Below are 12,656 nucleotides of genomic sequence, written 5' to 3'. Positions count from 1 at the left end.
CCCAGAGTGGGAGTGGAGCAGAAATCACCTTGTATCCAGGCAGAGACAAGTAGCTCCCTCTCATCCGGCCCCTCCAGTCCCAGATGTCAGAAATGGTTAAGTCATGAAGATCTGCTGTGATGCATGCTGGGATCTGGGCTCTGCCTCACCCTCCTGGCATGTGTCTGATGCCCCAGCTTTACGGGGTAGCTGTGTTGGGTCACACAGGTTCCACATTGTAGGGTAGAGAATACCATTCTCTAGAATGCCTGACAAAAAGCCTTATAAAATCTGCACATTAAAACAAACAAACCAACCCAGCAGGATGGCTTAGCAGGTCACAGTGCTTGCTCTACAAAGCTGATGACCTGAGTTTTATTATCTCACATGTGTGCGTACACTTTCGAATGTCCCAAGTGGTAAAGATAAACCCGACGGCCACTGCCACACACACTCCAGTGTCTGAAGGTCACTTGGACTCCTTATCATAGTAAAACACATCCCAGTGTAGTGTTGCATATGCTAACGAGGCATGTGGTGTGCGAAGCTGTTCTACCTGTAATGGTTAGAGCACAGGCAGAAACGCCTGCACTATGCAGACGAATCCCAGAGCTGTCAGTAAGTGTGGCAAAGTTCTGATCCCTTGTATAGAACTCTCTCTGCTCTGATCCACTTCCTTCTTTGGAAGTTGTGGTGGCTTGAATGTTCCCCCACAGGCTTGGGTATTTGAGTGCTGGGTTTCCAGCTGGAGGCGCTGTTTAGGGAGGTTATGCTGAGGTCAGCCTTGCTGAAGGAAATAGGCCACTGGGGAACAGACTTGGCCCAATTCCAGTTCACTCTGCTCCTTGTTTGCTGCCGAGGATGTGCTCTGTGAGCTTCCTGTTCTAGCTGTGTGCTACTGTGCCATCCTCACCATTATTCTCTCTGAATCTGGAAGCCCAAACAAACTTTTTTCCTCCATAAGTCATTTTTGGTCATAGTGTTTTATCACAGTAACAGAAAAGTTACTAATACGGAAGTGCATCTTTTTCTTTGTGTACATGTGTGTTCCCATGTGCCTGGGTATTTGTGAACCTCACTGGGAAGGCTGAAGGTCAACCATGAGTGCTAGCCACCTTGTCTTTTAGGAGATGGTCAGTCTTTGGTCTGAAGCTCTATGATTGGGCTAGGTTGGCTGCCAGCCCTAGGGTTCTGCCAGTCTCTGCTTCCCCGGCATCAAAATCACAAAGATTATAACCACACCCGAATTTCCCTCCACTGATTGATTGATTGAGTGTGTGTGTGTGTGTGTGTACCATACTACACATGTCTAGGTCAAAGAACAACCTATGTGAGTTGGCACTCCTTCCACGGTGTGGGTCCCAAAGATTGAGCTCAGGTCACCAGGCTCCAAAGCAAGCGCACCCATGCACTGGGCCGTCATAGTGGCTCCACTGTCCTGGTACTTAAAGTATATATTTTCCTAATAAGCTGTTTCTGCTTCTGCTGCAACTGTGAGTCTCTGCTCAATTCCTCCTCCAAGGATGCAAAACCTGGAACCCCTTAGAGGTGCCTTCTGAACTCTGCCATCAGCCGCTATAGCACCATCTACAAGGCTGCAGTGTGAACGGATCCTTGGAAGTTACCGAACTCAGAGGCACTCAAACTATCCCTTACACAGGAGGGCTCTTCTGGCTACAATATTATTCTGGAAAGTTCCTGCCCTGCTGCCAACACCCAGCTTGGGTCAGCTCCTCTCTGTGGAGCCTCGAGTCCTCTCTGCTATCTGTCCTGTCCACTACTGTTTCCTATCAGCTCACCTACGCTTGGCTTTCCATTACCGATGGACTCTCTTCCATCCCAGCTGCTAGCATAGTGCCAGGCTATGAAGGCACTTGGCTTGAGTGGGAGTTGAGTATTGGGAGGATTAAAGATGTTCTTGTGCCCTGGCACTGGGCATAAAACACTACAGTCTAGGAGAAATGTCTTCTCCACTCCTCTCATTGAAAGGACTGAGGGTGAGAAATGCAAGACAGACATGGGCAGTGACTAGTCATCACTATGGGACATGGCAGTGTTCTCTCTTCTAGAAGAGCTGGAACTTGACTCAGATCTTTCTAGTGGGTTGCCCCTTCCTGTCTCTTTTTCTATTTCCCTTTCACTTTGCAGTGTTGAGTTTTTAAAGCCTATTTTGACTCTCCCTGTTGTAATAAGAAACTAGCAATTAACTATTATAAGGCTATTTTACAATCGCGTAGAAACCCCTTTTATCCACTTTGCCTTAAATGGTTATATCTTTTATTCCTAGTTTTCAGGAATATAAAACTTTACGGCGCTCGCTGCAAACCTTCATACTTTGCTTTACGGTTTATTGTTCCCTCTGCAGATATAGCTTTCACATAAATAACACTTTCATAGGTACAGTACTGGGCTGGGGCTGCCGGGCTGGTTCCATCAGTGGACTTTACAGTGGAACAAAAGGTGACTCCCACAGAGGAAATGTCCTGGTTGGCCACTGTCAATCCCTTTACCTCCAATCAAGCAGACCTTGAAGTAAGTTAAGGACCCCAGGGGAGAGAGACATAAGGGGTGGACACATCTCCCTCTCCCTATCATGTTCCTGGTCTGAGACTTGGTTCCCAACTTCCAAGCCAAGCATGTTCTAGATAATCCCATTTTTGTGTAGGGAAAGTTTTCCCCAAAGTCGCTAGAGAGCAGCAATCCTAGGCTTAGGCAGAGCTCTCCATGACGGGCCAGAGACAGAGCTCAAGTCATGTTCTCTTTGAGACACCAGCCTTAAGGACAGTCTGAGCAGAGGCTCAGCCCGGTACAACCATGGGGAGGGAGTCCTCAGGTGGAGCCTCTTACACTTGAGTTTCTATCATTTAATCTGTAGTTTTGTGTTTTTTCGTCAGGCACAAGAAAAGAAGATGCCTCATATAACAGCCAAGAGAACCTGTGTCCCATCCCAGCTGCAGCCAGAGCTCCAGGCTGGCTCTGACATCTCACATGACTGATGGAAGACTGAATGGGACAAAGACACCAACAGAAATTCCCTCCTGGGTTGGAGATGAAGCTCAGCTAGTAGAGGGTGTGCCTACTTTGCATGAAGCCTTGACTCGGAGTCCCAGCACAGCATGAAACTGGACGTGGTGGCACATTCCTGTGCTAGAGTCTTTGTTGCATTGCACAGCAGCCTAGGAAGACATGTGCCCCACCCCCCAAATTTTCTTCCCTCCGTTAATTCAGGTCAGCCTTGCTCTGCAACCTCACAGCTTGGTCCTCACTTGCCTTTTATTAGACATCCCCCCTAATAAAACCCTTGCACACTTAATCCCTTCTTGACATCCGAGCTCACAAGACCTGGAATAATGCACATTTCATTTTCATAAGGAGCCAGCCACAGGCCTGGCTCACATCTTGCTTCTGTAGAGAGCTTCTAGAAAGACCCATAGCCAGGAAGATAAGCATGCAAATGTTTGTATGAAATGCTGGCAGCCAGGCTATCCATCCCTCGATATAGATTTATGTAGGCAAGTCGATGTCAATAGCTATAAATACAGTTTTAAGATGATAATCATCCGACACCTGGGAATCAATCTGTAATTAGTGGTGATGTTATGCGTGGGGAGAGCAATGGATGTGTAGCCACAACAACAATTATCTTAATACACATCTTTATTTATACACATGGTTTTACTTAATCCTCACAGCTATTCCACGAGGGGTACAATTACTACCTCTGCGTCACAGATGCAGAAAGGGAGATCAGGAAAAGCATTCCAGAGTGAGGCAGAAGCTTGATGTGACTGTAGATAATTTCACATAGATGTAAAACTAGAAATGAATAAGGAGAGGGAATCAGAGGGCTCCAAATAAATCAATATACATGGAAATGGATGTGGGGGCCTCTAGATGAACAAACCTTGCCCCACAATCATGATTTCTCATCTGTCACTGCTCTGCGATGATAAAAGCCCCACTGGTGTTTGTTTGTTTGTTTGTTTTTTGGCCAGGTCTCACTGGCTGGTCTGGAACTCACAGAGATCCAACTGCCTCTCCTTCCAAGCATGTCTAGCATATGGCATCAGCTTATTTATCTTGTTACAGGTGCATCCAATTTAGTTTACAGAACAAAGAAATATACCAGGACTTGTGGTAAAGTAGCTTAATAAGAGGCAGCTTATTAATAAAGAGAAGAATACTCTCAAGGTTGAGAGCAGCTATGAGTGGGGGAGGCACAGGTTCAAAGGCGCTGGGTTTCAGGTCTCATGCCCCTACTAGTCATTTACATAGCACCCTTATAGGTCATTTACATAGCTTTTATCTTGCTTACATGCGATTGACTTTTCTTACTCATGCTGTTTGTTACACAGAGTTGGGATGGGGAAGGTTCCAATCCTCTTCTAACTGGCTTATACGTTAGCATTTGGCACTTCTCTCTCCAGTCTCTGCTTTCCTGCCACAATCTGACTCCAGGAACACTAGTCCTGATGCTGGTGATTAATTAACTCTGGTACTTGGCAGGTAATAACATAAAAACAACTCTGTACTTTATTACTATTGTTATTTATTATTGTTGTTGTTGCTGCTGTTTATTGGATTTAAAAAAAAAAAAAAACAGGGTCTCACATTGTTTCCAGGACTGATCTGGAATCTACTATGTAGCCTAGGCTAACCTTGAACCCATGGAAATCCTTCTGCTTCAGCCCCCAGAGTGCTAAGATTACATTTGTAAACTATAAGCCACCATACCTGTCCTATAGCTTTGTATTTCCTGTAACTAGCCTTCTGTTTTGTTTTGTTTGTTTGTTTTGTTTTTCAGAATGAGAAGCAAGATCAAGAAAGCCTTCCCAGCTGTCCAACCCAATGGTGGCATTGTCAAGCTCATCCTCCCAGGCCTCTGTGACAGCAACTCACGTGTTGCCCACATGAGCCATTTTCAACTTCTTCTTGATGGGATGAGAGCTTCCCACTTTCTACCTTGGTCCTTCTTAGTGAGAATCTTGATCTGGGTCAGACATCCTTTTGTGAATGGTAACGTACCTCCCAAGAGTTGAGCTCCATCTTTTGAGATAAATCCTGATTGGCCTAAACAACTGGTTCTCAAAGGCTGCTCCACATCAGAGGCCTCAAACTCTGGGCTGGCAAGATGGTGCAGTGGGTAAAGCACTTGCCCCACAAAGTTAACCACCAGAGTCAAGTCCTGGAACCTACATTGGTTCCTGAAAGTTGTCCTCTGACCTCTATAGAAACTCCATACTATTTATTAGTCCACCCCAGACCCTGCACCCAGTACATCCTACCCAACATAATAAAATAAATCTTAAAAAAATTCAAATTCAGGGGTTAAGGACACAGAGTTCTTGTCTTGTATACTTGAAGCCCTGGGTTTAATTCCTAGCACTCAAACCATATATGGCATCCATGCCTGTAATCCCAGTGCTTGGTAGAGAGAGGCAAGAGGATTAGGAGTCAGGAGTTCAAAGTCATCCTTGACCACATAGTGAGTTTGAATCTAGCCTGGAATAACAGCTCAAAACAGAAAAACAAAACAAAAAGACTTAAATTCTGGCAGAGCCTGAGGATGTCGCAGTTCATGAAACAAGCCTGTTATAGAAAGACAGGCATTGCAAAAGCTCTTATGGAAGAGGAGGCTGTTGATACAATAGAGGGTAGGACAGTGGTTATTCAGCTGAGAAAAGGAAGGACTGGACAACAGATTCAAAGTCACAGTTACACAGATGCAAATTCAGATGCCCTCTTAACAGTGGGTGGCTATAGTTGACAGGAATGTGCTATGAATTCCAAAATAGCTTCAGGAAAAGGTTTTAAATATGCTCAGGTAAAAATGATACATGTTGATAACATGCATGATAATAACATTTATTTAATTATTTCTGCAAAGTATACATGTATCAAAAATCACAATGTAGCCCATGAACATGTACAGTTACCATGTGTCAAATTAAAATTAGATAAAGCTTAAGGGAAATTCAAATTCATAAGCCTCTCTTCTAATACAGACCTACTGAACTGGAAACTTGGAGTCTTTTAATCTGAGGGGTTTGGATTTTCATGTTGTTGATATTTTGGCATTTGTTTTTCTGTTGCTAGCAATCAAATCCAGGGCCTTTCTCATACTGGGCAAGGAATCTTCCACCGAGTCACATCCCAGCCCACAACCTGTATTATGACAAGCCTTCTGAGTGCTCAGATTTGAACCCACTTTCCTAAGCCAATGGTGATGAGTGGCCTTGTTCTCTTCCTAGTGATTGGGTTAGACATGGGTATGTGATGAGATCATGCTGATTACTAATGAGAAATAAGGGGAAGTCTGTTGATGAAGAGTCCTGGCAAGACAGGTGAGAGAGGAGATCGCTTTTTGTGTACTTGACACCATCATAACTGATGACTCAGAGAGCCTGACAACCAGATCTGAAGGAAGCCAAAAGGCAAACGCTTCATTGGCAATGGCAGAGAAGGGAAAAAAAGAAAAAAAAGGGGGGGGAGGGGCGTTTAGGGGTTGGATTGAGTCCCCGGTAAAGTAGTGAGGGCTGAAGACTTCACTCCCAGTACTTCAGTACATGATCTTACTCAGAATAAAGGACATTTTCATGTATAATTGATATCAGGGTAAGGTAGTTCCTAAGGCCAACATGACTAGTGTCCTTGTGAGGACAGGAGAGAGTGACCCATGAAAAAGACATCCACACATCTCAATGCTACATCTGTGAGCCAAGCTTATGCAGTCACCAAGACGCATTCCCATGTGACCAGCATCAGGAGGCCCTTGGCATGCTTGAATGACTTGCAGCATCTGCACACCTGGGGCCAAGCCTCTTTGCCCATTGGTATGTGTGGAAAGGCAGGTGTGGCACAGCTGTGGCTCGGCAGACTCCTCAGCAAAAAAGGACAGCATTGGTCAGAGCTGACTCAGACGAAAGTGGGTAGAGGCTTTCTAGTTACCAGGAGTTCTTGAGGAAGAAGCCTGTGAGGATCTGTGAGTGGGAGCTGGGTGCCAGTAATGTCTGTGGCCACCTCTTTAGTGAGGCTGCCTATAAATTGCACAGGAGACTCTGGTGGCACAGTTCTTTTTCGAGGGGTCACACAATTTTTGAGATCTTAGATGATCCAGCTGCCCAGGTCACTCATACTCTTCTAAGTAACCCGTCCTACTTCCTGTCTGTCGCTGTGATAAAACACTGACCAGAAACAACTTAGGGGAGGAAAGAGGTTATTTGGATGACACTTCCAGGTCACAGCCCATTGTTGAAGGAAGTCAGAAGAACTTGAAGCGGGAACCAGGGAGGAACACTGCTTGCAGGCTTGCCTTTGGGCTCATGCTCAGCTAACTCTCTTGTACAAGCCCAGGACCTCCTCCCTAGGACGGGTGCTGTCCACAGTAGGCAGGGCCCTCCAGCATCAACCAGCAATCGAGACAATCCCCCACCAACAAGCCCACAGGCCAATCTGACCCAGGAAATTCTTCAAGACTCTCTTCTCAGGTGATTCTAGGCTGTGTCCATCATGTTCTTATAGGCAACCCCAGTAAAATCATTAAGTCAGTTTCTCTTATCTGTCATCAGCGTCTTATCTGGGATAGATAATATTAGTTCACGTCTTTCCAGGAAAACCCACAGGATACTCGCTATAATACAATATATATGGGCCTCACAAAGTCAAGTTGAAGGTCTGAACAAAGCAAAAGGTTAACCCTTGCTTTCATAGGACAGTTCCTCCAGCTTGAATGCTGTGAATTAAGACATTCGTTTTCTTCTTGGCCTTTGGATTTAAACAGAAGCACCACCTCTTCCTTGAGCCGGCCAGTCTTCAGACCAAATCTACACAATCAGTGTTCCTGCATCTCAGGCCTTCAGGGTTAGACAAGAACTACCATCAGAGCCTCTCCTGGATCTCCAGGTTGCTGCTTGCAGCTTGTCAGACGTTGTTTTTGTTTTGTATCCATCCGACCCCTATTCATTGGGTTCTATTTCTCTGGATACTCCTAACTCACCTGGACTGTAGTAGCTTCCAAGGGGATCTCCCTGCCTTGCTGCAGCGGGCTTCTTCACTTCAAAGCGACCTTCCCAAAACATGCTCTGAACGTGTCTCTATATTCTACCCAGTTGCAGTGACTTCCTAGCCAACTCTCTGGCATCTACGATTCCTCAGCTCCCCCTACTTCCCCATGTTCATAAGCTCCAGCGTCATTGAAAAAAGCAATAACCTTTCAAAAAGGCCTGGCCACCTCCTGCCCCTGGGACTCTGCACAGCCACTGTTTCCTGTCGGGATGCCCGGGCAACACAGCTGATCTTGGTGGCTTGACTCAGAGCTTGCTGCTCAGGAGCCTTTGCCCCTTTTCTGTGCAGAGTTCAGGAATGTGCAAGGCTGTGACTAACAAGTCCATGTGAATGTACTGTGTGCAAAGACTGGCCAACATGCTCCAAGATGACCGTGCATTTAATGACCACCAGGGAGAGGCCTCTGCCAAGAGCAGTGCATAGGTCATGTGCTGGCCTGGTGTCTAGCCAAGGATGTGTGTTTACTTGTCCAAGCAGAAGCAGATTTACAGACATCTAAGCTCTATGATGCTTTATTCCAACAAACTCCTTCCAAGGACCCAGAATATAAATGTGTGCTGGCCTTTTTCTTTCTTTCTTTTTTTTTTTTAAAGATTCATTTGTTATATGTACAGTGTCCTTCCTGCATGTATACCTGCATGCCAGAAGAGGAAACCAATGGTTGTGAGCCACCATGTGGTTTCTGAGAATCGAGCTCAGGACCTTTAGAAGAGCAGTCATTGCTCTTAACCTCTGAGCCATCTCTCCAGCCTGGATTTTTATTTTTATTTTTGATAGCCTTTAAAATATGTCATGTGTTCTAATATTCTCTCTCTCTTCTTGAATTTTTGAGTCTTCCGCCTCTAACTCCCAAGTGTGGGATTACAGACTTGTGCTGGCAGATGCAGCACTGGGAATCAGTTCTGGGCCTTCATGTATACCAGGCAAGCATTCTACAGACCAAGCCACAGCTCTGCCCTTCGTTTTGTTTTTGTTTGCTTGCTTGGGTCTCACTTTGCAGCCTTGGCTGGCTGAAAGCCTGCAGCAGTCTTCCGACCTCAACCTTCTGAGTGCTGGGATCACAGCAGTGAGGCACCCACATAGTTCATCCTCATTTTATAGGTGAGAAAATGGTCTCTGTGGAGGTAGTGACCCCATGTTCACCCAGGTAGGAGGCTGAGGGTCTAGACCGTATGATCTTCGTTCCCAGTGCTCTCTACCACAGGCTCACAGCTCATCCTCTAGTCACCCTCTGCCCTTGCTGCCATCTTCTCATCACTTCATTTCCTGCCACATGAACATAGCGCTGAGCCAGCCCTGGCAGCTCCAGGTTGGGGCAGGGGTGGGAATAGGAGGCAGTACAGAGGGGAAGTCAAAGGTATTGGCTTGAACCACAGAGACACAAATCCTGCCTCACTCTCTTGCGCAAGTTATCGAAGGCTTAAATGCCTCAGTTTCCATACCTGAGGACATACCCAGATCATAGTCAGCAGTAATGGCCATGACTGGCATTCTCCCTCTGGCCCCTGGACTCACAGACAGTGGCCCTGGATTCTTAGAGGAACTGCACCAAGAAAAGGGCAGGTGTCTGGACTGTGCCCAGGTGAGGGCTAAAGTACCTGCCTTCACTTCTCAGCACTGAAGGTTGAGGAGATGCAGACGTTTAGGATTTGGGTCTGGTAAGGCCTCTGTGGCCATCCCCTGCCTCCAGGCAGCCCTGGTAATATGGCACCCTGAAGAGCAGTGACAGCATGTAACTTCACAGAGCTTTATGGCACTGAAAGCTAGATCTGGCTTCTATTTTGGGACCTAGAAAGGTCACAATCAGTCCCTGCCTGTGGGAATGGCAGGAGAGACTCATGGCAGCAGCTGGGGTTCCCTGCCTCCTGGGTCCCACTAACCAGGAGACGAAAACCTGAGACCCATCAAGCGCAGGGCTGACACAGACTTCCCGCTGAGCCCCGTGGGGCTGGTTCTGTACAGAATCCCTGGTGAGCTAAAGGCAAGGAGAAATATCAAGTTTCTCAGCTCATTCCTGGCACTGCCTGTCTCGTCCTTTGCTTATCACCACACCAATAGCTCAGCTAACTACTAAATACAGAAGTACTTAAAAGCTGCCCTGCAGTGGGGTATCTCCAATGGCTGGTCAAGGGCACTGTTGGCTTCAGAGAGCTGAACGAAATTTCACCCCACCTCCGATGCCAGCATTGAAAATGATCCTGCAGAACACCCTGTGAAAGCTGCAGGCGTGAGGGTGTAGCTTGGCTGCTGCGATCAATGCTTGCCTAGCATGCACGCGGCCCCTGGGCTCGATGTCTGGTACTACATAAACCAGGCAGGGCAGTGCATGCCCGTAATCCCAGCACACAGGACATGGAGGCAGGGTCACCAGGAATTGCAGGTCATCCTAGGCTGCACAGCAAGTTCAAGGACAGTCTAGGGCACAGGAGACTGTCTTAAAAGGAGGAGCAGGAGGAGGCACAGCAGCAGTAGCCATAGGGGCCAGTGAGCCATGCCCATGGCCCAGGCCTCTAGCCTTAGACCTTCTCTCCTACCGTTCCAGAGCTCAGGGCACTCATTCCTTGCTTTACTCCATTTGCCACAAGTTTTGTGTTTAAAGGAGACTCTGCCCCACCTATGCTATTGCCAGGTCAACCAGTCTCAGGGCATTGACAGTGATCCCATGCAGGCACTTCATGGAAGGAAGACAGCAGTTAGGGAAGGACCAGATTTGGGGTCATAAGTGCCCATTTTAATACTCGCACTCCACTCATAGCTCTGACGGTGGTCAGTGGTCCGCAAAGCATCCTTCTCCATACTTACGAACTGGTTGAACACAGTTCTCAGGCTCTACCTCAGACCCATTGACTCTAGAACGGAAACAGGGCCCTGCACTCTGTGTGTTGGGTCAGCCTCCAGGTGTGTCTGACGCATACTCGAGGCTAGACTGACACTGTTGGCCACATCTCTGGACAGACTCTCTTCCAGAAAAGGGGAAAATCTGCTTTGCAGGGTTGTGCTCAGGAGGAGACTATGGTGTGTGACAGTGCCTGCTCTTCACCTCTGGCTGGTGGCCTTTGCTGTGCTTCAGACTAAGGGACCCAGGCAGACCCAGTACCCCAGACCCTACTTCCACTCCATGGAGGACCACCAGCCTGAAACACCTCAGCTCCGGTTCCATACTACTGTACACTGTGAACTGCAGTGTGTTTGCTATGCATGCCAAGTTTTCTGTTATTTTCCTTAAAAAAAAAAGATTTAGTTTTTATTTTATGTGTTATGGGTGCTTTGCCTACATGCAGGTAAAAGAATCACGTGCATACAGTGCCTATGGGAGCCTGAAGAGGGCACTGGATTGGAGTTACATCATGAATCCAGGTCCTCTGCAGGAGCAGTAAGTGTTTTCTAAGTGCTGAGCCATGACTCCAGCCCCTGTTTCTGACTATTTTAAACAATCATAAAATAGCTACTTTTATTACCTACCTCATTCAGGCCTTGTGTTCTGCAGTTGTTCAGAACATTGGTTGTTTGTTTAATTCTCACCAAATACTGAAGAAGGGTGCTATTCACATTTGTTGTTGTTTGTTTCAGAGACAAGATCTCACACATACTAGGCTGGCCTCAAACTTGCCATGTAGAGAAAGATGACCCTAAACTTCTGATCCTTCTGCCTCTGCTGCGTGAGTGCTGATTGCAGGCATACACTACCATGCCTGGTTTGTGGGTACTGGGGATTGGACCCAGGGCCTCACGTGTGCCAGGCAAGCCCTGTACGATATGAATCACACCCCCAGTCCCTTATCTCTTTTTTTATTAATGAAACAACAAATGGAGGCTGAATGAGGTCGTGTAGCATGTACAAGGCACACTGGAAAGAACAGGTCTAGAAGATTCTGCTCAGTTCTCTTTAATTCTAAAGCTCTTACCACAATATTGCCCAGTTGCCATCATTCCTCCTATGCTTACACTCACTTACTTGTTCAGCCAACAAATAAATTTGAACACCTACTGTGTACTAGAACCTGAGCTAGCAGCTAAAGCTAAATTGTTCATTTGCTTCAATAAAAGCCAACCTTTTGTTCTTTGTTGGGGCAGGACCATGTGTATGCTGGGCAAGTGTTCTACCACTGAGCTATATCCACAGCCCTAAGCCAATTTTCTTTTGTTTTTGTTTGCTTACATTTTCTTATTTAATCTCTTCCCCTGCCGCGTGTGTGTGTGAGAGAGAGAGAGAGAGAGAGAGAGAGAGAGAGAGAAAGAAAGAGCGAGCAACTTTTAGGAGTCAGTTCTTTTTCCACCTTGTAGTTCCCCTTCCACCTTGTAGTTCCAGGATGAAACTTAATTTGTCAGCTTGGCCCCAGCACCTCCACCAGCTGAGCCCTCTTGTCAGCCCCAGCTATTTCTTATCCTTTTTACAAAAAGAAAAGATGAAATTGTCCAACTCCCTCCCCCAATATCTTGAGAAATTAAACGTAATAAGAATCCATGACAAGCCTGAGTCAGGCTGCTTCAAGTCCACCATTTTCCCTTGTCTGTTACCCCTTATATCTTTCTCCATGGCTGAGAAAAGAGCAACTAATTTTGAATAGCCAGGGGCCATTGAAGGGCTTTGAGGAGACATTTCTTGGTATTAG

The sequence above is a fragment of the Meriones unguiculatus genome, chromosome 1 (assembly GCF_030254825.1).
Source record: "Meriones unguiculatus strain TT.TT164.6M chromosome 1, Bangor_MerUng_6.1, whole genome shotgun sequence".
Lineage (NCBI taxonomy): Eukaryota > Metazoa > Chordata > Mammalia > Rodentia > Muridae > Meriones > Meriones unguiculatus.
Note: the sequence above shows the minus strand (reverse complement) of the source record.